Source organism: Lygodium microphyllum, chromosome 17 (assembly GCF_053477565.2).
Source record: "Lygodium microphyllum isolate KBCC chromosome 17, Lygodium_microphyllum_v1.1.10, whole genome shotgun sequence".
Lineage (NCBI taxonomy): Eukaryota > Viridiplantae > Streptophyta > Polypodiopsida > Schizaeales > Lygodiaceae > Lygodium > Lygodium microphyllum.
The window spans coordinates 129696963-129721562 of NC_141151.1; positions in this window are offsets into that span (position 1 = coordinate 129696963).

Sequence of the window (24600 nt, forward strand, 5' to 3'; positions counted from 1 at the left end):
AAAGACTAATTTTTGTGCTTCAGCTTCACGAAATGCACCGCACTCCCTCTTGTCATGCTAAAGGCTATCACACCAAATGCAACGTCTTTTGAAGCCTTCTCATGCAGGCCTTTGGGCAGTTGACCGACCCCTTTCTTCTACTTTTACATCAAGCCTTTCTACTTTAGAATTAATTTCCGTTAAATTAAGATGGAGATCCCGCATGCTTTTAATTAGCTCGTCCATGACATCCTTCTTTGGAGAAGGAAAAACAGAATTTCTTGGTTGCTCGGCCATAGAAGCAGGAGGTCGAGAAACTGGAACAGGCTCCTTCATAGATTCAGTTGTTGCAGGGGTTGATCCCCATCTTAGGCGCAATCGCTCTCTTCGAGAAATCATATTAACTACTTCAGTGACATCACTCCAAGCAGTCTTCAATCCCGACTCACAGTTAGGGTCTTCAAGTCGGTCAGTTAATTTCTCCTGAAGAGAAGAATTTGCAGCCTTTAAAAATAATTCAATCTTTTGACTTTCCATACCTTGTTGGTCATCAGGATCTAGTTGGGAAAATTTGCTTTCAAATTCTCGATGAAGAGCAGTAGCGGTTAGACCCTTATTGGGCATTTCGACCCATTCAGTGAAGACTTTCTTTGTCATAAGGCCAGAATCTTCAAGGAAAAATTATTCTCAAAGAGCCTTCTTGAACACAGTCCATCTTGCATCTTTTTGGAAAAGACCATGAATTCGGTCCTGGAGACCATGCACAGCCAGACGGGCAAAATAACGGCTCCAGGCATGTTGAGGGACTCCAAAGAAGACCATCGTGTTAGTATAAAGGCTGATAAAAGAGGATACATTTTGCCCATTAAATTGCTTGAGCTCTTGTCCAATTGCTTCTAAGGCTTTAATGGCAGCAGCATCAATCCGCTCTTCTTATTATCTCCGTTGTTGTTGCAATTGCAACTGTTGTTGTTGGCTTTCTTGCATTAGACGAACCAACTATTGCAAGGCATCTCCTCCCGAACTCGATGATTCTCCCATTGGACTTCTTCTTCCGCAATGAACCTTCACGTCGGGTTCACCACTGTCGTCGCGTTAAGGGTTGAAGGTCTACCACCAGGGCTTTAGTGCAGAAGAGGAGTTTAGGATTCAAGGTTCAGGAAGGGGAAATAGATTTGGGTTTAATAAGATCCGGGATTTAGAAATGATTTAGGTACGAAAAAAGAGTTCAAGCTTTTTCACTATGTACTTAGCATACATGAACGGAAGAAATAAGTCTATCTTGATTACATCAAATGCCTCTGGATATATACATCATATCATAAAGGATATTTTCAGATTCTCAATTCAATTATGAATCTCAAATGCAAGATCTAATGGCATTTATTTCAAGTACATAGATGGATTTCAACCCTTTGGAACAAGTATTTTGTTGATAGATTCAAATGCATTCAAGATTTGGGCCAAAGATACATGAAATGAATTGAAGAAGCATAATTTTAGCTTCAGCCCTATTTTAAAACAGAAAATTCCAGCCCATAATCAAGCTCAAAATGAGTGCATAAACTCAAGTAGAAGCACTTCCAATCATTAATGATCAAAGTCCTGATGAAAAGAGGACATTTCCTTCCATTTCAACCACATTAATCTCATGTTTGCTCATAAAAATGGACCATAACAGTGGGCTGCCCTGTTTATGACTGGTTATTTCAGCCCATAACAGCCCATATACCTTCAAAATCCTCACCCTTTGCTTGCCCCAAAGTCACTCAAGTACTTGGGTACAAGTCGGGCTTCATTGGACCAAGAATAAGGTAGAAAAAATGAGAGAAGTCGTACATAAGAGCAGGCTGAATACTTTTCTCTCAGATTTTCCTCTTTTATAGACTATTTCAGCATGCATTTTCGTCAGACCAAATGGGCAGAGAAGTGGAGCTCTCACCATGTTTACATCTTCAGTATTTGGGCCTGTTGATCTTCAGTTTGCATGCTCCAAATCATGCACCATAGGTCCAACTCTCTCCAGTTTGCTTCAGACTGTGCAGCCTGCATTTTGTGCCGAAAAATGCGGGCTGCTCCCTACTCAGCCCCTGGTCACTTTTTGACCTACCCAGGTCGCTGATCACTTAAGTCTATTACTTCAGGTCCCATGTGGACCTAGTGGACTTTTGGCAACTTTTGGCATTTTTCTTGGGTTCTGACCATATTTTTGCACTTGAATCAATGTGATTTATCCTGCAGATTGTCAATTACTTCTAGTTGACCATGTTGTAAGTTCCCATAGACTTATTTTTTATAAATATACATGGTATAACTGAAAATTATATGCTGAATGCAAAAGAACTTGTGTAACTAAGTTGGTTATTGGATAACAATGTCTGAACTTTGTATGCAAATTCCTCATATAACTTCCAATGAAGCTCATAAGAATCCCATAATTTATATTATGAATAGTAAACTCTTTGACAGCACATGGCCCTTCTCCCCTCTGTGCCAGGCTGCGACCCCTCCTCCCTGGCCTGTGTCATCAAGCTTCCTCCCCCTGGTGATCAGAGAGAGAGTGTGTGAGAGAGAGAGAGAAGGAGGAGAAGAAGAAGAGGAAGAGGGTGAGAGAGGAGGAGAAGAGAAGAAGAAGAGGAAGAGGGAGAGAGAGGAGGAGAAGAGAAGAAGAAGAGGAAGAGGGAGAGAGAGAAGGAGAAGAAGAAGAAGAAGAAGAAGAAGAAGAAGAAGAAGAAGAAGAAGAAGAAGAAGAAGAAGGAGAAGAAGAGAGAAGATAGAGAAGAGGGAGAGAAGAGAGAGAAGGATAAGAAAAGAAGAAGAAGAAGAAGAAGAAGGGAGAGAGAGGAGAAGAAGAAGAAGAGGAGGAGGAGAGAGAGAGAAGGAGAAGAAAAGAAGAAGAAGAAGAAGAAGAAGAAGAAGAAGAAGAAGAAGAAGAGGGAGAGAGAGAAGGAGAAGAAGAATAAGAATAAGAGGAAGGAAGAGAAAGAAGGAGAAGAAGAGGGAGAGAGAGGAGAAAGAAGGAGAAGAAGAGCGAAAGAGAAGGAAAAGAGTTATGCATGTTTGAAGTCACATTGATTGGCCTTAGATTCCTTGTGAACCCTCGTACCACTTCCTTCTGCTAAGGCAAGAGCGGCCGATTTACCTCAAGGGTTGCAAGACCAAGAATGCACAATGATGGCACCCAAGAGATGAGTTATAAGGAGCACAAGTGCTGAAGTTGCAAACAAAGCTAGGAACATATCCAATGCAAGCAAAGACATGAATAACACCAACCCTCTAGCAACTATAGCTCATATCCAGGTTGTACCAAGATTTAGATTCTTCTCACGCATCTTAAATTCTTAAATAGAGGTAGAATTGTGTGCATAAAATAGGTAAAAGTCATTAGTGTTACATTAGATGAGAATAGGAAAGGAGATTGAAAAGTAAGTAACAATAGATAATGCATTGAAGGAAATTTGCATAAAGTATAACAAGAAGCGTGTCAAGGTTGCAAAGGAAGATTGCATCAATTTTAACGTACATTGAAGTGCTTGAATTCAAACTTTGGATGATAGCCTTGAAATTGTAGGATAAAGTTAAAAGTTGTCTTAGAGAGAAGATGGGCAAGTTAGACCCTAATCCGACGTATCACGAAAAACGTAAATGCATGTATTCGCCATTAAAGGGCTTAAGATGGGTTGATCTTCTACCCTAAATAGGTAGCCTTGATTGACGAAGGTCAAGGTGAAATCACATAGATCATTAAAAAGATCTAGAAGATAACCATTAAACTTGTTCCTTGAGCAACCCTAGATCCCAAGGGGGAGAGTAAACCCTAGGGAGGCAGTATATCAAGGCTGAAAATGATTTAAGTAGGGATAAGCTAAGTTCCAATGCAACGGTGGCTTAAGGGACTTGTTGAGATGGTTTACCATTGATGTTTCTAATGAGGGTTGACCTTGTTTGAGATGGAAAAGAGGTTAGTAAGCAAAGTGGTTACTTGCTAGATTAGGAAAGGATGTTTTTCTAATTAAAGATGTTAGGCTGGTTGTTTCGGCTTGATTGTTTTCGAAAGAATACTTAAGGATTGGTTGTGGTTTTGGATGAATATCCAAGTGATTATATTTTCATGGCGGGAACTGTAAGGATAAATTACCATGGGAACAAAAGGGATGTTTTTCCTAGAAAATGTTATTAGGCTAGTTGCTTCAGCTATGGATGATTTCCTAAAGGGATAATTAAGGAAGGATGGTGCTAGCTACCCCCCGCAAACCACCAAACCCTAACCAAGGGGGTTATGAATCCGCATTGAGAATGTGGACTGAACCCGCTGCGAGAGGTCTCTCTGTGGAAATTACTTGGTGTAGGAGGACGCTTGGGTGCTAGGCGGGGCTCTAGCCATAAATCTAAATGCCTCCGGACCCTACACAAGTATTCTACGTGACTCGAGATGGGATCTCGAGGCCTTGATACTAGTTAAGGTAGAATCTTGGTAGGATAAACCTTTGGGTTTTTATTTCCGGGATACGGAATGATTATTTCTGTCGAGGTAGAAAGGGACACTTAATTCTCCTATATGGGTGGGAGACAAACATCAATCTGAAGATAAGTTAAGGAAGTGTTTGATCTTGTTATCTTGTCTTCGTGTCTGTGCCCTAAATTACGTAAAGGAACCTGTGATTAACGGGTTAATTAAGAAAGTTACTTTTATGTATCAAAAATAATGTGGTAGGTAATTAGATAACTAAAACAACCCCTGAGGGAAGCGTGCTGGATGTGACCAATGGGTCTATCCTAACAGAAGGGTGGTTTTGGTTAGTCGAGAGATTTCCTCAAAAGAAAAGTCGGACGATGACCTTAGACAATGTTGGTTAGAACCCTGATTCATACCGTTTTAGGGGGCCGGAATGAGACTATGCCCTACGGGCAGAGAGGTCGAGCGATGCATCCCTCTCATTTCCCATTCTCTTTAAACCAAGTGCGGTATGAGTCTACTTGGGTCCAGTTGCATCTGTGCAAAGTGGAGCAGTTGCAGACCGACGCTAGAAGACTATTAGGAAGACTCGACTATGAGGAACCCGAACTTCAAGTCGATCCTAGTGGGAACGGCCAGATACTTTCACGCAGGGCAGACTCGAGAAGAGCTAGATCGCAAACCCTGTGACATTCCTTGCGAGTGCCAGGCGGCGCTTTCTAGACTGTCTTCCCGATGGGCTGCTAAGACGTGTCCCTCAAGTGGACGAGCTGACACGTTACAACAGCCATGCTTGAAGTTTGGAGCTCTAGATTCTACATTGATAAAGCCAAATCTTGGCCATCTGGGACAACATCGATCAGTAATTAGTCAAATTTAAACAAGCTGCCATTAAAAAAACCCTCTCTCTTGCAGCTACACAACCCATCTACCATAGAAGACACAAGCAAAAAATGAAACCACCCTTATCACAATATATCTTCTACATGTTTTGTTATTTATAATGCCCACCAAATATCATATGCATATAATTATAGTCTATGAATCCAACAACAATTATAAAGTGTACATGGGGGTTAATAATTTCTAGTTCAGCATTCTTAGAATGGCTAGAACTTGACACCGATAGTGAGGGTGCCAATGCCCTACCAACCTCCATATCACTAGAAGATTCCTTCAAATTCTTTCCTATGATTGGCACCCGCATTACCTCCTTCTGCCTTCCATTAGATGCTTGAGATGCAGTCGCCTGAATCCTACCTACGTGTATATTTTATTTTACTCCTAATTGTTGATCAATATAGTTACCTTCATAAGGCTTGGTGTACCACCAAATAATCTTTATTGGAGTAAGTAGAAGAGTTTTGCCAAATTTGTAAAAAGGGACGAGAAAAAATGTCATATTATTAACTGACCACTTAATTTAAACCTAATTTGTTTGGTGACCACTTTCCACAAATTATATCTTGGTATGACTATTTGTAAACTCCCATTATGTATAATATTGTTGATATAGATATTTGTAATTCCCCAGTTGTCTGAAATGTGGGGAATCGAATTCCCTAGTTGTGTAGCCTGCAATTCCCTACCATGCTAGGTGGGAAATGTGATTCCCTAGCTATATGATCCATAAATCCCTAGTTTAAGATGTGAAAAATAAAATTCCTTGGTTATATATAAGGAAATCATACGTACATGCCTAGGATTCCCTACCATGAGAAGTGGGGAATGTAATTCCATAGTTATATATAGGAAATCCATATATCCATAGATTTCGTGCCACGGTGGATTCCGTGAGGTTTTACGGTGGATTCCGTAAACTTTGATGACCGGGGCTCATACACAAAGTGGATTCTTTGTGCGAGAAGTTGATGGGGACGCCTGTCCTTTTCGGGCGTTTCATTAATTCAGTGTGTACATGGGTGATTTCATAGCGGGTGATTCCGTAAAATGTATATTAAATTAATAAATATTTATGAGTTTAGAGTGCACACTCGTAATAAAATAAGGTTAGGATTGATTTCTAACCAGTTGATTTATTTATGTAGCTGAAGACTGCTAGGTATTCACTTTTGTCGGTTTAATTGTATTATTTTACTAACGATTGTGAATGCTTCAGTTGATGTGTAGAGATAGCAGCAGTGGCGGAGGAAAGCATTGGAGGATAGCGAGTATTCGATTTATCATTTATATTTTGATGGGCGCATACCTTAGGCATGGCGCCTATATTTTGTCGCACCTATTTATTGAGGCATTGGATATTTATTATTATTTTGTATGCGCATGGGCGCACGATTATGTTATTTGTACTTGGACATTGTATTGGGCATGCTAGACTCTTTGGGCACCGCCCGTTAGCTTTATTCCTATTTTGTGCTAAAGCAAACTCAAAAGCTAAAATGCAATGCTTGCCTAGCTCGTCGTTCTTCATCCAACTGCATCATAATTAAGTCCAGTTTTTGCTCCATCGTAGGTTCAGGTAGGTCACCTTCAGCCATTAAATCATCCATAAGTGGTTCCGTCATCTTGTAAAACTCAAAAGACCTCTCACTCTCAAAATCAAGTTAGCAGGATGAGCGTAGCTCAAGATCGGGTATACAAGGCTTATATATTTTTGGGTGTGGCTTTCACAATCTTCGTCTTCGACTATTGCGGGATTTGTAATTTTTGAGAAATCTGTGTTTTATCCTTCTTCGTATGTTGAAAATACTTCAGCAAACCTGCGTATGCGTAGAGTACCTTCCAATGAACAACTTTGCAGTTCGAAGTTTCTGCGCAGGAACAGCCCTTCTATGAGTTTTGAACTAAAGTCAGTTTTGACTTCAGGTGACTTGTCTGACTTGCAGAGTTGCAGACTTATGTGACTTGCAGAGTTTGAAGACTTGCAGAACTTGATTGCTTTATGTGACTTGCAGAATTTCGACTTGATAAACTTGCAGAACTTGAACTTGGAGACCTTGCAGTACTTGCTGAGTTGTAAGGCTTAACTGACTTGGAGCTTAAGTGATTAAGCTTATAAGCTTAATGACAAAAAAACGTCAAATCGTGGGGAGGGGGGGGGCGTTTTTTCCAGCGCGGCGAAATTTTTGGGCCTCCTGTGATACCTCGCGATGCAATTTTGAAGCTTGAAGCTTCTTTAAGCTTTCTAAGCTTTACTACTAAGCTTAATAAGAATAAAAGCTTTTAGGCTTTTAAGCTATGGAGTCTTATCTCTGTGTATGAAGACAACTTGATGTAGGAGATATCCACGTGGTCCTCCGCCTCTACAAGCTGGTCCTTCGCAGCTTGATGATGGAAATAGAGGTTCTTGATCGCCAGGAATCCACCCATATCAACCGTTCGCGACGAGATTGACCATAGAGCCCGATCGTTCCAGGAGCTCCGCCTTCGCACAAGATGGGTAGCGATTGGAAGCTCTTGATCTCAGCTTCACTCTGATACCACTGGTGCGCAGATCGGATGCTGTACGCTTGCGTAGTGAATGCCGGAAGGTCCCAAAGAACAATAGAACTCTATTTTTTGCACAAAACTCAAGGTAAAAAGCATGCACGACATGAACAAGAGACCAATTGGGTGCAATCTTCCCCCATGCCTTGTGTGAGCGCTCCACAAAGCATGTATTTTATGTATTAATCATCTTCAAGCTCAAATAATAGCCCAAATTATAAAATAGCAAGCTTTTAGCTTTTGAGTTTGCTTTAGCACAAAATAGGAATAAAGCTAACGGACGGTGCCCAAAGAGTCTGGCATGCCCAATACAATGTCCAAGTATAAATAACATAATCGTGCTCCCATGCGCATACAAAATAATAAATATCCAACACCTCAATAAATAGGCGTGACAAAATATAGGCGCCATGCCTAAGGTATGCGCCCATCAAAATATAAATGATAAATCGAATACTCGCTATCCTCCAATGCTTTCCTCCGCCACTGCTGCTATCTCTACACATCAACTGAAGCATTCACAATCGTTAGTAAAATAATACAATTAAACCGACAAAAGTGAATACCTAGCAGTCTTCAGCTACATAAATAAATCAACTAGTTAGAAATAAATCCTAACCTTAATTTATTACGAGTGCGCACTCTAAATTCATAAACATTTATTAATTTAATATGCATTTTGCGGAATCACCCGCTATGGAATCACCCATGTACACACTAAATTAATGAAACACCCGAAAAGGACAGGCGTCCCCATCAACTTCTTGCACAAAGAATCCACTTTGTGTATGAGCCCCGGTCATCAAAGTTTACGGAATCCACCGACCTATTGGCTATTATTGTTGTTGACTTTAATTTCATTTGGCTAGCTGACTTACAATCACGAAATCCACCGTGGCATGGAATCCACCGTGAAATATGCCTCCTAGCATCAATTATGTGTTTATTGATTTCTTTTTCAATGTTGAAATAAGAATATCAAAGGTCATGCTGTTAGTCAAGAGGTTTGCATATGATCATGTCTTGAAATTTGTTGATGAGGAGTGAGATACCAAGATAAAAGTCAATATAACTTATAACATAGATCAAGATTCTATTTCTTGCAAATTCATGCTTGCTACTCAAAATCTCAGCCTTAGCTTTTATTACAGAAGATGACATTATGTTGTTAGTAGTCTAGTTGCTCTCAATCAAAACCTTGAGGATTTTAGCAAAGATCCTATGGTGGATCTTGATGTTTGGCCCAATGAGGACATTATTACAATAGTAAAGATTTGACCATCATGTACACTATATCAAGTGAGACTACATTTACAGAATGAAGATACTACATTGCCATATTCATTCTCGGGGGGTTCATTATATATATATCCTCTATATAACGTGCATTCATGGCCTATTTATAAATATCCTAATCTGTGATTTTTTTTTGAATAAAACACAACCCTTTTCTATTCAATCTGTAAGTAACCCCTTTATATGACACCCTTCTGTATGTAAAAATTGTATAAAAATGGTGTTTTAAAAACCCCTTATCTTGAACTCACGTTATATATACATATGTATTTATGAGTGACCCCCCACCCCCCATAAGACTTGAGTTGTCTTTACAGAGTCTAGCCACTAGTGAGAGCTATAGGTGTAAAATCTTTTTTGAGATATAAAGAACGTTAAAATCTCATATCTTAGGTAGGCTAAGCAAGATTACTTTGTTTATGCTTATTAATATGTTTATTGATTTCTTTTTCAATGTTGAAATAAGAATATCAAAGATCATGCTGTTAGTCAAGAGGTTTGCATATGATCATGTCTTGAAATTTGTTGATGAGGAGTGAGATACCAAGATAAAAGTCATTATAACTTGTAAGATAGATCAAGATTCTATTTCTTGCAAATGCATGCTTGCTACTCAAAATCTCAGCCTTAGCTTTTATTACAGAAGATGACATTATGTTGTTAGTAGTCTGGTTGCTCTCAATCAAAACCTTGAGGATTTTAGCAAAGATCCTATGGTGGATCTTGATTTTTGGCCCAATGAGGACATTATTACAATAGTAAAGATTAGACTATCATGTACACTATATCAAGTGAGACTACATTTACAGAATGAAGATACTGCATTGCCATATTTATTCTCGTGGGGTTCACTATATATATATCCTCTATATAACGTGTGTTCATGGCCTATTTATAAATATCCTAATCTGTGATTTTTTTTTGAATAAAGCACAACCCTTTTCTATTCAATCTGTAAGTAACCCCTTTATATGACACCCTTCTATATGTAAAAATTGTATAAAAATGGTGTTTTAAAAATCCCTTATCTTGAACTCACATTATATATACATATATTTATGAGTGACCCCCCCCCCCCCCCCCCCCATAAGACTTGAGTGGTCTTTACAAAGTCTAGCCACTAGTGAGAGCTATAGGTGTAAAATCTTTTTTGAGATATAAAGAACATTAAAATCTCATATCTCAGGTAGGCTAGTAAGATTACTTTGTTTATGCTTATTAATGTGTTTATTGATTTCTTTTTCAATGTTGAAATAATAATATCAAAGGTCATGCTATTAGTCAAGAGGTTTGCATATGATCATGTCTTGAAATTTGTTGATGAGGAGTGAGATACCAAGATAAAAGTCAATATAACTTGTAAGATAGACCAAGATTCTATTTCTTGCAAATACATGCTTGCTACTCAAAATCTCAGCCTTAGCTTTTATTACAAAAGATGACATTATGTTGTTAGTAGTCTGGTTGCTCTCAATCAAAACCTTGAGAATTTTAGCAAAGATCCTATGGTGGATCTTGATGTTTGGCCCAATGAGGACATTATTACAATAGTAAAGATTAGACCATCATGTACACTATATCAAGTGAGACTACATTTACAGAATGAAGATACTGCATTGCCATATTTATTCTCGTGGGGTTCACTATATATATATCCTCTATATAACGTGGGTTCATGGCCTATTTGTAAATATCCTAATCTGTGTTTTTTTTTAAATAAAACACAACCCTTTTCTATTCAATCTGTAAGTAACCCCTTTATATGACACCCTTCTGTATGTAAAAATTGTATAAAAATGGTATTTTAAAAACCCCTTATCTTGAACTCACGTTATATATACATATATTTATGAGTGACCCCCCCCGATCGAGTATTCATTTAACACCATATGAGAGATTTTGGGAATTTCCCAAGTCCCACTTTGAATGAATGTCTTACTTTTGTGAATGAAAGAGAGCACTATGTTTATGTTTATCTTTAACGGGCACTTTGTATGTTACAAATATGAGATCACAGATCTTGAGAGCTTAAATGATGAATGTAAGCTATGTGGTTGTTATGAGATTTGGATTTCACCTCTATCTTTTCTAGCATACTAAAAAAATATGATGTTTTATGGTGGTGGAAAAATCAAGGAGGCTTAAGTAGTATATACCTAGTAAATTTCCAAGTTTAATGTAAGAATACAACGGTTTGATGGAGTGGAGAGAGAATACAAGAGCCTTAAACATTGTATAAAAATATGTTATCATGGCCAAAATTTATAATGTTATGGATTTGAAGATATTATAATACGAGTTTTTTCTTTTAGATATAGCATCATTTAAAGTGACATGTATAAGTTTCATGAACTAGGACCTTAAAAGAGTCACCACTAACTAGGTGTGGTTTCATAACTTGATCTAATACCATATAGGAATAAGTTTGGATAACCTATGATGTGATGGTTCTTATTTTGTGTAAACCAATAGACACAAGTATGTCACATAATTGCTCACCCCATTTACATTTTTTGTATGTATATGCATGATATATAAATATATTTTATTCAAAATTTCTATCTATCTTGACAATATGTGGACAATATGGATATTGGCTTTGGCCAAAATCAACTAGCTTCACACTTTGACTAGCTAAATAAACTTTCATATCATAAAATGAAGATTTATATACCAAGCTAGAAGTTTATGATTTTTCTAAGACTAAAGATTTAACATTTGACCAATGGTTTGTGTTTCCAAAGAAATAGACACAAATTTTATTATCAATTAAGACTTATTTGTTAGCTAAGACATAAAGTACAAAATTAGACTTAAACTACTTTATAAGAAATTTCAACACAATTAACTAATGTTATTGAAAGAATAAAAAACATTAAGTAGATTCTCTCATTGATATTGGTGGCATTTAAAAACACTAAGGTAACTACATAAAACACTTTAAATTTTTAACAAGCATATATTTCATAGCCATGCAAAAGGCCTTAATGTAATGGATATATTTACTATGGAAGTCAAAATTAGTCCATATAGAGTCATTGTCTTGTTGCATCATGTATATTGGAAAAATACAACTTTTGTAGATAGCTGCACTACCATTTATGAAATGTTTGTGATATCCTAACTCATGAGCAAGTTGCATTGCTTCCATATCTTTCAAAGTAGAGACTAATAGAGTCTACTTCAACATGGATAATTGTGAGTTGTTCAATGTAAGTGATAGAGGATGTGAGGCATTTTTTGAGTATGTTTGTATAGTAGACGGTCATAAAGTACAAAATAGGATTTAAACCACTTTATAAGAAATTTCAACACAATTAACTAATGTTATTGAAAGAATAAAAAACATCAAGTAGATTCTCTCATTGATATTGGCGGTGTTTAGAAACACAAAGGTAACTACCATAAACACTTTAAATTTCTAACAAGCATATATTTCATAGCCATATAAAATCCTTTAATGTAAGGGATATATTTATTATGAAAGTTAAAATTAGTCTATATAGAGTTAGCACCTTCTTGTTACATCATGTATATTGAAAAAATACAAATTTTATAGATTTTGTATAAAACATTTAGCTGCACTACCATTTATGAAATGTTTGTGATATCCTAACTCATGAGCAAGTTGCATTGCTTCCATATCTTTCAAAGTAGAGACTAAAGGAGTCTACTTCAACATGGATAATTGTGAGTTGTTCAATGCAAGTGATAAACGATGTGAGGCATTTGTTAAGTATGTTTGTATAGTAGACTGTCATAAAGTACAAAATAGGATTTAAACCACTTTATAAGAAATTTCAACACAATTAACTAATGTTATTGAAAGAATAAAAAACAAAAAGTAGATTCTCTCATTGATATTGGTGGTGTTTATAAATACCAAGGTACTTACATAAAACACTTTGAATTTCTAACAAGCATATATTTCATAGCCATGCAAAAGCCTTTAATGTAAGGAATATATTTATTATGAAAGTCAAAATTAGTCCATATAGAGGTCATCGCCTTCTTGTTACATCATGTATATTGGAAAAATACAAATTTGGTAGATTTTGTATAAAAGTTTAGCTGCACTACCATTTATGAAAGGTTTGTGATATCCTAACTCATGAGCAAGTTGCATTGCTTCCATATATTTCAAAGTAGAGACTAAAGGAGTCTCCTTGAACATGGATAATTGTGAGTTGTTCAATGTAAGAGACGGATGACGTGAGGCATTTGTTGAGGATGTTTGTATAATAGATGGTCTCTTGAAGCAAGAAGTAATTGAAAGTTGAATATATATACCATCTTTATCAATCATGGTCTCGTGTGGTGCTGATAATGATGATGAAATAGTACCATCATTCTCTGCTCTAGTCCATTCATCAATGACAACCTTGAATTGAGCATACAATTCATGTCCATATTGAACTAGATCCTACCCATATCGATCAAACTTGATGACTTCATGTGCACCATGGTATTTTCTCAAGTGAGTCAAGTATGGTAGAAGTTCTTTGATCAAGATGGAGTCTTCACGATCAATACCAAATGTTTTTGGATAAATGTAATTCTCAACAGGATTTGGACATCCTTTGTAAGGACTGCCATCTATGAGAATAGTCTTGGTATGCTGACAAACATCTCCATATTGATCCCATACATACTTCAGAGGCTTGAATATTGCTTCTACTCCCATCTTATCTGGCCTATATATGATTTTGAGTCGATGTCTATGACATTGTTCTTGGTCCCAAATCATGAACAAAGGAAACTTCCTTTTTGCATGGATCTCCAAGCACTTAATAACTACCATGACATTCTTATGTAAAGCTGTTGACCAAACTCCCACTTGGAATTTGCAAATAAGGCTTCAAGAATCTCCATACATCCTGGTCGAAGAACAAGCCATTGTTTTCCCATTTGAAAGCTTTGAAACCTTTTAGACTTAGCAAAACATCGTTGTAATAGAAGACCATTGAGATCAAGTATTACACATAATTGTGTTGCATTTTTTCTCAAGAAACATCAATCACATCATCGTTCTCTATTGTTGTTGAATCTGTTAGATATCCAACCATACATGTCTTAGTTGAAGTTACAAAGAAGAAAAAGAAGCACATTAGATTCATGTACTTCCTCATCATTCTACCTAATGTTTGAGCTATAAACTGGCATAGAACACTAAAGCAATTTAATTTCACATTGATAAATACATACATAGGTAGTACTTAATAAATGATGTCTTAAGAAAAGAGACATTTGACCATGTGATCGAATCTAACCAAGAGTAATATCATGAGGTGAAAAAAATATACATGATGATTTCTTTGAAGTAAAATCTTTTCTAATAAAGTCATTTTTCCATACTACTTTTTATCGCTAATCATAAGTATACTTGAGATACTAACAATAAATTCTTGTAATTAGTTGCACAAATTATATTATCATTATAACATTTAACATACTCAGTTTCTAAAAAGGCCTTCAAAATGGCATGTACAAAGAAGGTGTTTATTAATCCTAATTATTAAAAGAAAATTTAAACATGATACTTTTGACCATGTGACCAAAACTATGTTACATATAAGTGACACATGACAATTTAATTGATATAAGTTATACTCTATTTGGATAAGTTTTCATAGTTTGTTCTTAAGGACTAACCATTGTATTATTGAACTAATTATATCCCATAGATATTTAAACTCACGAATTGTAACAAGGATTTTACCTTAATATTCCATATACACATCTTAAAAGATACATTGGAGAGAAATCTTTGTTGCAATATTTACTACTGAGGTAAAACTCCTTTTGGGAGGTGCAATGAATCTTTTTGGGGGTGTGCAATATATTGTTGGCTCTCTTATCCTAAGGTACATGCATAGACATACACTAGTGATGTAGTAAAAGAGGCTATAAGAGACAAGAGATTTGACCATGTGGACAAATCTAACCAAAACTAACATGACAAGATCATAATAGAACACATGTAAGAGTTTAATTGAAATAAGATCTAAAATAGACTTAAGTAAATTTTGCATAGTTAGCTCAAACTTTTCATTATGATAAGTAATCTTACACACTAGATTATCATTAAAAAATTATCCTTACAAAGGATGATAGATTTTAATGAGCTCTTTAATACTAATTTGGCAAAATAGTTACTTATATTGATTTTTAAACCAAATATGCTTGGTACCTTTTGTAAAAAATTAAAAAACTAAAGACATAGTTTCTTTAATTAATATCATCAAAGAAAGAAAATATTGGAAATGCTAATGGAAGTAACTTCTCAAGAAAAAAAGCAAAATTACATCGATGTGTCTTCCTTGATGAAAGGAGAAGGAACAGAGTTTAAACACCTGAAGTAGCCTTTAATTTCTCTTTCATAATTAGACTTGCTATATCTTGGCTTGATTCTTCTATGCCCTCGGGTGGTACTTCAAGAACTTGAACTTTAGTAGGAAGAATCTCTTGGGAGTTTTGTTTGGCACTCTCATGGACCCTCCACAATTGTGCTTCAACCTCTCTTTGCTCTTGAGTGTTGCAAACCATTGCAATAACTTTCATTTTCTTTCTCAAAATAGCCTCTGCGATCCTTTGTTCTTCTTCAAGATCTTCATCATTACACTCCTTGTCCAAGCCTTCAAAGTAAAAAATGGAAGGCTTTTTTACATTGTTTATATATAATTCAAAATTGATGAAGCTTTTCTCCATGGTCACTAATGTCAAAACCACAAAAGAATCTATAGATCCAAAAGTAAACGTTCTATCTCTTGGTAGGAAGTCAACACTACCAACTAGCATACGATACTTGCAAGAAATGCTTTCAAGATCATTTTCCAAAGCTGCCATTTGCTTTTGATCAAGAGATGATAACAAGATGAATTGTTTAGGTTCACATGTCATTTGTAGTAGAGTGGATACAACCTTTCCAAACATTATAGAGTCCCATTTCATTCCCTCAACCCCATGTGCTGCATCTAGAACAACAACCCCAACGGTAATTGGCTCTCTATAAACATTATGTATAAGATCAAAGGTTTCTAGATTGCATCCAACAACATACACATGCCAAGGGGAAGTAGTGGAGGATTGAAGAGGATTTTACTTTGTTCCAATTAGGAAGTTCACAATATCTTTTGCTCCATTTGGTAAGGACCCTGCATTAGCTCCACGTGTGAGCTTCTTTGATACCCAATCATTACAAATGCCTAAAATCTTTGTGTAGACTTCATCATTGATATCATAATCATCAACAAGCTCTTCCCAAGTCTTCATCACAGTGGTACTTTCTGGAACTGAAGCATTGAAAAGAGTGACTAATTCCTCGTTTATGACCCTATCTTGCTTGATTTTCTTAGCCCTTGTTTCCATGTCAATCATATCTTCCTTATCCCATTTGTTTCTAAGAAAAAGGATATGACCTTCATTGATCTCCTCTTGTAGTGTAAGGATGTCTCCATCCTTTAAACCCATAAGGCAATGAAATGCAACAGGAGAAGGTTGCCTTCCCTTTTTGCTCGAACTCTCCTCTTGGGATATCAGTTCACCCGTACAGTATCTCTTCATGATTTTGATCCAACTATCAAATATTTCTTGGGAGCTAACAAATCTCTAGATGCACAATTTTCTCCAATGTATGCCACAAATCTCTGCAAAGAAAAGATCAAAATAATGAGCATAGAACAAAAGAAAGAGCATCACACTAATCTTCACAAAAGGAGAAGGTAAGCTTATATGTGATTACCTACCATGGTAATCTTTGAGAGCTTGTCTTAGAAAGCCCTTGTTGGGGTTTTGGTGGAGAACCAAATGCTAGCCACTGATCTCTTAATTGTTGAAGTTTCTCAACATAAGGGGCATTATTCATAACATTATGTGATTCCATATTTGTCATTCGTGAAAGCTCAATGGACATTTCCGCAGGACAATCAACTAATATTCTAGCATTTCTTGTGGTGTATAAATGCTTGGTTGCTAGACAGCGTGTGGTATTACTCTGAATATGTATTTTTACTGCATGAATTGAGTGAAGCCCTGATATAATCCAATAACTATAAGTGTCCAACTTATTAGCATCCACCTCATCACGATGCATGGGTCTCTTCTCATTGTTGTCTTGTACAAAAGGCATAAGATATGTTGTTGTTGTTGGATTCATGGGATTCTTTATGAAAGACGTGGTTAGCTTCTCTACATAATCCCAACATAGTGACCTATAAGTATACAAAGGAGGTGCCTCATAACACCTATCAACGAGAATAGGAAATTGTGTTATTGGACCAAATGGAAAGAATTTTTCAAACATGTGAAATCGTGATTCTTCCTACTTTCCCTTCTTCATAACTATTTCAAGAAAATCGAATGTTCTTTCAACTCCCTTGACCTCAAGAGAAATTATTGGCTTTGCAATTGTAACTTCTCGCATGGAAAGTAAAGTGGCCTCATTCTTAGTAGTGTTAGCAGCCATACTAACAACAAGAGCCTGTGACAAGGAACTTTGTTGAGGTGATTTTGACTTTGAGCTTGTGGGATTCCATGAATTATTATCTTATTGAGGAGAAGATGAAGATCTCAAGTCTATTTGTTTATCTTGGAGCTTCATTCTTTTGTTGGGGCGATCACCTTTTCTTGATAGAGAAAGTAGCTCACTATTTTGAATAGCTTGAAATGCTAATATAATGTCTTCTGTGCCCTTTACCTCCTCAAATAAGGTCCATCCCATTGTTTTCAAAGAGTATTCTTTGTCCTCTTTAATATGGGAAAAGTGAAATGACAAAGGATCAAGTTTGTATACTACATTTTTTCCCTTGATCTTAACAAGATTATATGGTATTCTCTCTTTCCCAGCACATCCATATGTTATCTTCTCTATGAGACCATCTTGTTGAAAAAATGCAATATCACTCTTCAAAGTGAATAAGAGAACATTGCTAGCCCTTTTTCCTTGACTATCATAAACATCCACATACCATGGATACGCAAAATCACCACTAACTCCATCAATGGTTTGGGTCTCCTTTTCGGATGTGTTATCTTTCTTTGCCATTGAATAGTTCTACAAAGAGAAAAAGTTGTTAGACAAAAGTGGATTTAAAAATATTCAAAATTCACAAAACCCAAATAAATGTATATGATTTCTAAGTTGAAAATTGAAAACACAACAACACAAGATTTTACGAAATACAAGACAAATGTACTCCAAAGAGACTCTTCCATAAAATGAAATATTGAAATTTGAGATTAAGTGTGGTATGAGATCTAACCATAAATATGCGTGCTTATGTATCAAATCTCATGGATTATCCTAGCCCTAAGTTAGCATTAATTATGTTTCTCTTGCAAGAATCATATAGTAAAAACTTTGCCATGGACTTCGGTGAGAAGATAAAATTCTATTAATAGTGAGACTTGACCATGGGGTTAACCAAATGGTTAAGTGATAATGAAATGTTAAGTGTGAGTGTGGTATGAGATATAGTGAAAAATCATTGTGGTTATGTAGAAAATGTCATGGATGATTTTGTCCCTAAGTTAACATTGGATTTCTTTTCCATGTAAGTTTCCTATGCAAGGATCATACTGTAGGAACTTTGCTAAGATTTTTGGCCATGTGGTCAAATCCTATTTAATCAAAGAATGAGATTTAGTCCAATATGAGATCCATCTATATATCAATGTGGTTATGTAGCAATCTCACGATTCCATTTGGCCGAAAGTTAACATTTCAATTAGTGCACATGTAAGTTTCCCTTGAAAGAAGCTATATTGTAGAAATGTTGTCATTGGTTTTAGCCATGTGGTCAAATAGGATTTGACCACATGGCTAAAACCAATGACATTGATAGTCATGTAGTCATAAGATCTCTATGGTTTTATCATTGGTTTTAGCCATGTAGTCATAAGATTTCTATGGTTTTTTACCATAGGATTTTTAAAGGCTAGTTAAAGAGAGGTTGCAGTTTATTGTGATATGAGATTCACATATAAACAAATATGGCTATGTAGCAAATCTCATAGATATCAATATAATATAAAGTGAAAAACGCTTGAAAAGTGGAGATTTGATCTCATGGTGAAACCTACAAGATAAGACAATTTCTATAAACTGGTTTTAACCATATGGCCAAATCTAGTTTCAGAACCATATGAAGAAAGTGATTCATTTGTTGCACACATCAATCACATCATCGTGCTCTATTGTTGTTGAATCTGTTAGATATCCAAACATACATGTCTTAGTTGAAGTTACAAAGAAAAAAAAGAAGCGCATTAGATTCATTTAATTCCTCATCATTCTACCTAATGTTTGAGCTATAAACTGGCATAGAACACTAAAGCAATTTAATCTCACATTGATAAATACATACATAGGTAGTACTTAATAAATGATGTCTTAAGAAAAGAGACATTTGACCATGTGGTCGAATCTAACCAAGAGTAATATCATGAGGTGAAAAAAATATACATGATGATTTCTTTGAAGTAAAATCTTTTCTAATAAAGTCATTTTTCCATACTACTTTTTATCGCTAATCATAAGTATACTTGAGATACTGACAATAAATTCTTGTAATTAGTTGCACAAATTATATTACCATTATAACATTTAACATACTCAGTTTCTAAAAAGGCCTTCAAAATGGCATGTACAAAGAAGGTGTTTATTAGTGCTAATTATTAAAAGAAAATTTAAACATGATACTTTTGACCATGTGACCAAAACTATGTTACATATAAGTGACACATGACAATTTAATTGAGATAAGTTATACTCTATTTGGATAAGTTTTCATAGTTTGTTCTTAAGGACTAACCATTGTATTATTGAACCAATTATATCCCATAGATATTTAAACTCACGAATTGTAATAAGGATTTTACCTTAATATTCCATATACACATCTTAAAAGATACATTGGAGAGAAATTTTGTTGCAATATTTACTACTGAGGTAAAACTCCTTTTGGGAGGTGCAATGAATCTTTTTGGGGGTGTGCAATATATTGTTGGCTCTCTTATCCTAAGGTACATGCATAGACATACACTAGTGATGTAGTAAAAGAGGCTATAAGAGATAAGAGATTTGACCATGTGGACAAATCTAACCAAAACTAACATGACAAGATCATAATAGAACACATGTAAGAGTTTAATTGAAATAAGATCTAAAATAGACTTAAGTAAATTTTGCATAGTTAGCTCAAACTTTTCATTATGATAAGTATTCTTACACACTAGATTATAATTAAAAAATTATTCTTACAAAGGATAATAGATTTTAATGAGCTCTTTAATACTAATTTGGCAAAATATTTACTTGAATTGATTTTTTAAACTAAATATGCTTGGTACCTTTTGTAAAAAATTAAAAAACTAAAGACATAGTTTCTTTAATTAATATCATCAAAGAAAGAAAATATTGGAAATGCTAATGGAAGTAACTTCTCAAGAAAAAAATCAAAATTACATCAATGTGTCTTCCTTGATGAAAGGAGAAGGAACGGAGTTTAAACACCTGAAGTAGCCTTTAATTTCTCTTTCATAATTAGCCTTGCTATATCTTGGCTTGATTCTTCTATGCCCTCGGGTGGTACTTCAGGAACTTGAACTTTAGTAGGAAGAACCTCTTGGGAGTTTTGTTTGGCACTCTCATGGACCCTTCACAATTGTGCTTCAACTTCTCTTTGCTCTTGAGTGTTGCAAACCACTGCAATAACTTTCATTTTCTTTCTCAAAACAGCCTCTGCAATCCTTTGTTCTTCTTCAAGATCTTCATCATTACACTCCTTGTCCAAGCCTTCAAAGTAAAAAATGGAAGGCTTTTTTACATGGTACTTTCTGGAACTGAAGCATTGAAAAGAGTGACTAATTCCTCCTTTAGGACCCTATCTTGCTTGATTTTCTTAGCCCTTGTTTCCATGTCAATCATATCTTCCTTATCCCATTTGTTTCTAAGAAAAAGGATATGACCTTCATTGATCTCCTCTTGTAGTGTAAGGATGTCTCCATCCTTTAAACCCATAAGGCAACGAAATGCAACAGGAGAAGGTTGCCTTTCCTTTTTGCTCGAACTCTCCTCTTGGGATATAAGTTCACCCGTAGAGTATCTCTTCATGATTTTGATCCAACTATCAAATATTTCTTGGGAGCTAACAATCATATGACAATCTCTAGATGCACGATTTTCTCCAATGTATGCCACAAATCTCTGCAAAGAAAAGATCAAAATAATGAGCATAGAACAAAAGAAAGAGCATCACACTAATCTTCACAAAAAGAGAAGGTAAGCTTATATGTGATTACCTGCCATGGTACTCTTTGAGAGCTTGTCTTAGAAAGCCCTTGTTGGGGTTTTGGTGGAGAACCAAATGCTAGCCACTGATCTCTTAATTGTTGAAGTTTCTCAACATAAGGGGCATTATTCATAACATTATGTGATTCCATATTTGTCATTCGTGAAAGCTCAATGCACATTTCCGCAGGACAATCAACTAATATTATAGCATTTCTTGTGGTGTATAAATTCTTGGTTGCTAGACAACCTGTGGTATTACTCTGAATATGTATCTTTACAACATGAATTGAGTGAAGCCCTGATATAATCCAATAACTATAAGTGTCCAACTTATTAGCATCCACCCCATCACGATGCATGGGTCTCTTCTCATTGTTGTCTTGTACAAAAGGCATAAGATATGTTGTTGTTGTTGGATTCATGGGATTCTTTATGAAAGATGTGGTTAGCTTCTCTACATAATCCCAACATAGTGACCTATAAGCATACAAAGGAGGTGCCTCATAACACCTATCAACGAGAATAGGAAATTGTGTTGTTGGACCAAATGGAAATAATTTTTCAAACATGTGAAATCGTGATTCTTCATTCTTTCCCTTCTTCTTAACTATTTCAAGAAAATCGAATGTTCTTTCTACTCCCTTGACCTCAAGAGAAATTATTGGCTTTGCAATTGTAACTTCTCGCATGGAAATTAAAGTGGCCTCATTCTTAGTAGTGTTAGCAGCCATACTAACAACAAGAGCTTGTGACAAGGAACTTTGTTGAGGTGATTTTGACTTTGAGCTTGTGGGATTCCATGAATTATTATCTTATTGAGGAGAAGATGAAGATCTCAAGTCTATTTGTTTATCTTGGAGCTTCATTCTTTTGTTGGGGCGATCACCTTTTCTTGATAGAGAAAGTAGCTCACTATTTTGAATAGCTTGGAATGCTAATATAATGTCTTCTGTGCCCTTTACCTCCTCAAATAAGGTCCATCCCATTGTTTTCAAAGAGTATTCTTTGTCCTCTTTAATATGGGAAAAGTGAAATGACAAAGGATCAAGTTTGTATACTACATTTTTCCCCTTGATCTTAACAAGATTATATGGTATTCTCTCTTTCCCAGCACATCCATATGTTACCTTCTCTATGACACCATCTTGTTGAAAAAATACAATATCACTCTTTAAAGTGAATAAGAGAACATTGTTAGCCCTTTTTCCTTGACTATCATAAACATCCACATACCATGGATACGCAAAATCACCACTAACTCCATTAATGGTTTGGGTCTCCTTTTTGGATGTGTTATCTTTCTTTGCCATTGAATAGTTCTACAAAGAGAAAAAGTTGTTAGACAAAAGTGGATTTAAAAATATTCAAATTCACAAAACCCAAATAAATGTATACGATTTTTAAGTTGAAAATTGAAAACACAACAACACAAGATTTTACGAAATACAAGACAAATGTACTCCAAAGAGACTCTTCCATAATATGAAATATTGAAATTTGAGATTAAGTGTGGTATGAGATCTAACCATAAATATGTGTGCTTATGTATCAAATCTCATGGATTATCCTAGCCCTAAGTTAGCATTATTTATGTTTCTATTGCAAGAATCATATAGTAAAAACTTTGCCATGGACTTCGGTGAGAAGATAAAATTCTATTAATAGTGAGACTTGACCATGGGGTTAACCAAATGGTTAAGTGATAATGAAATGTTAAGTGTGAGTGTGGTATGAGATATAGTGAAAAATCATTGTGGTTATGTAGAAAATGTCATGGATGATTTTGTCCCTAAGTTAACATTGGATTTCTTTTCCATGTAAGTTTCCTATGCAATGATCGTACTCTAGGAACTTTGCTAAGATTTTTGGCCATGTGGTCAAATCCTATTTAATCAAAGAATGAGATTTATTCCAATATGAGATCCATCTATATATCAATGTGGTTATGTAGCAATCTCACGATTCCATTTGGCCCAAAGTTAACATTTCAATTAGTGCACATGTAAGGTTCCCTTAAAAGGAGCTATATTGTAGAAATGTTGTCATTGGTTTCAACCATGTGGTCAAATCCTATTTAGTGAGAAGATTTCTATGGTTTTTTACCATGGCTAAAGATTTCTATGGTTTTGTCATTGGTTTTAGCCATGTAGTCATAAGATTTCTATGGTTTTTTACCATAGGATTTTTAAAGGCTAGTTAAAGAGAGGATGCAGTTTATTGTGATATGAGATTCACATATAAACAAATATGGCTATGTAGCAAATCCCATAGATATCAATATAAGATAAAGTGAAAAACACTTAAAAAGTGGATATTTGATCTCATGGTGAAACCTACAAGATAAGAAAATTTCTATAAACTGGTTGTAACCATATGGCTAAATCTAGTTTCATAACCATATGAAGAAAGTGATTCATTGTTGCACAGATGTTGTGAAATTAGATTTGACTATATAGCCAAATATTGTTTTATAGTGGAATGAAAAAGCGGTCTCATGGTTTGTAAGATGTATGAGATTAGATTTGATCATATGGCCGAACAAAACAAGAATGGGGGATTCTTGGATGCTAGCATTGATAACAAAATGAAAGATTTGACCACATGGCCAATTTTTATTTTGTAGTGGAATGGAAAAAGTGGCTAATTTGTGGAAAAATGATATAATATTTATATATGAACATATAGATCGGAAGTTATGAAAAATTGAAATGAAAGAAATGGTTTATGGAAACAAAGTGGTTTGTTTGTTGCACGACAAGTTTTGACCAATGGCGAAACTTCCTATAAATATAGTAGGTAATCAAGGAGTTCCAAGTAGAACATGGTCTTTCTTTTTGGAGATAATATAGAAGATGTTTTTCTTAGAACATTTTGCCATACAACCAAATTTAGCATACCCAAATTTTGTATGATTGAACCCACCATAGATTTAGTCTTAATTTTTTAGGATCAAATTCCAAAAAAGTGGTTTGTTTGTTGCAAGACAAGATTTGACCACATGGCCAAATGATAGAAAGTAAGGAATTCTAAGTAGAAACTAGCATTTCCTTTTGGAAGTAAGCAAGGGTTGTATAATATAAGAAAGCATTTGACCAAATGGCAAAATGTCATTCTTATAGTAAAATGAACA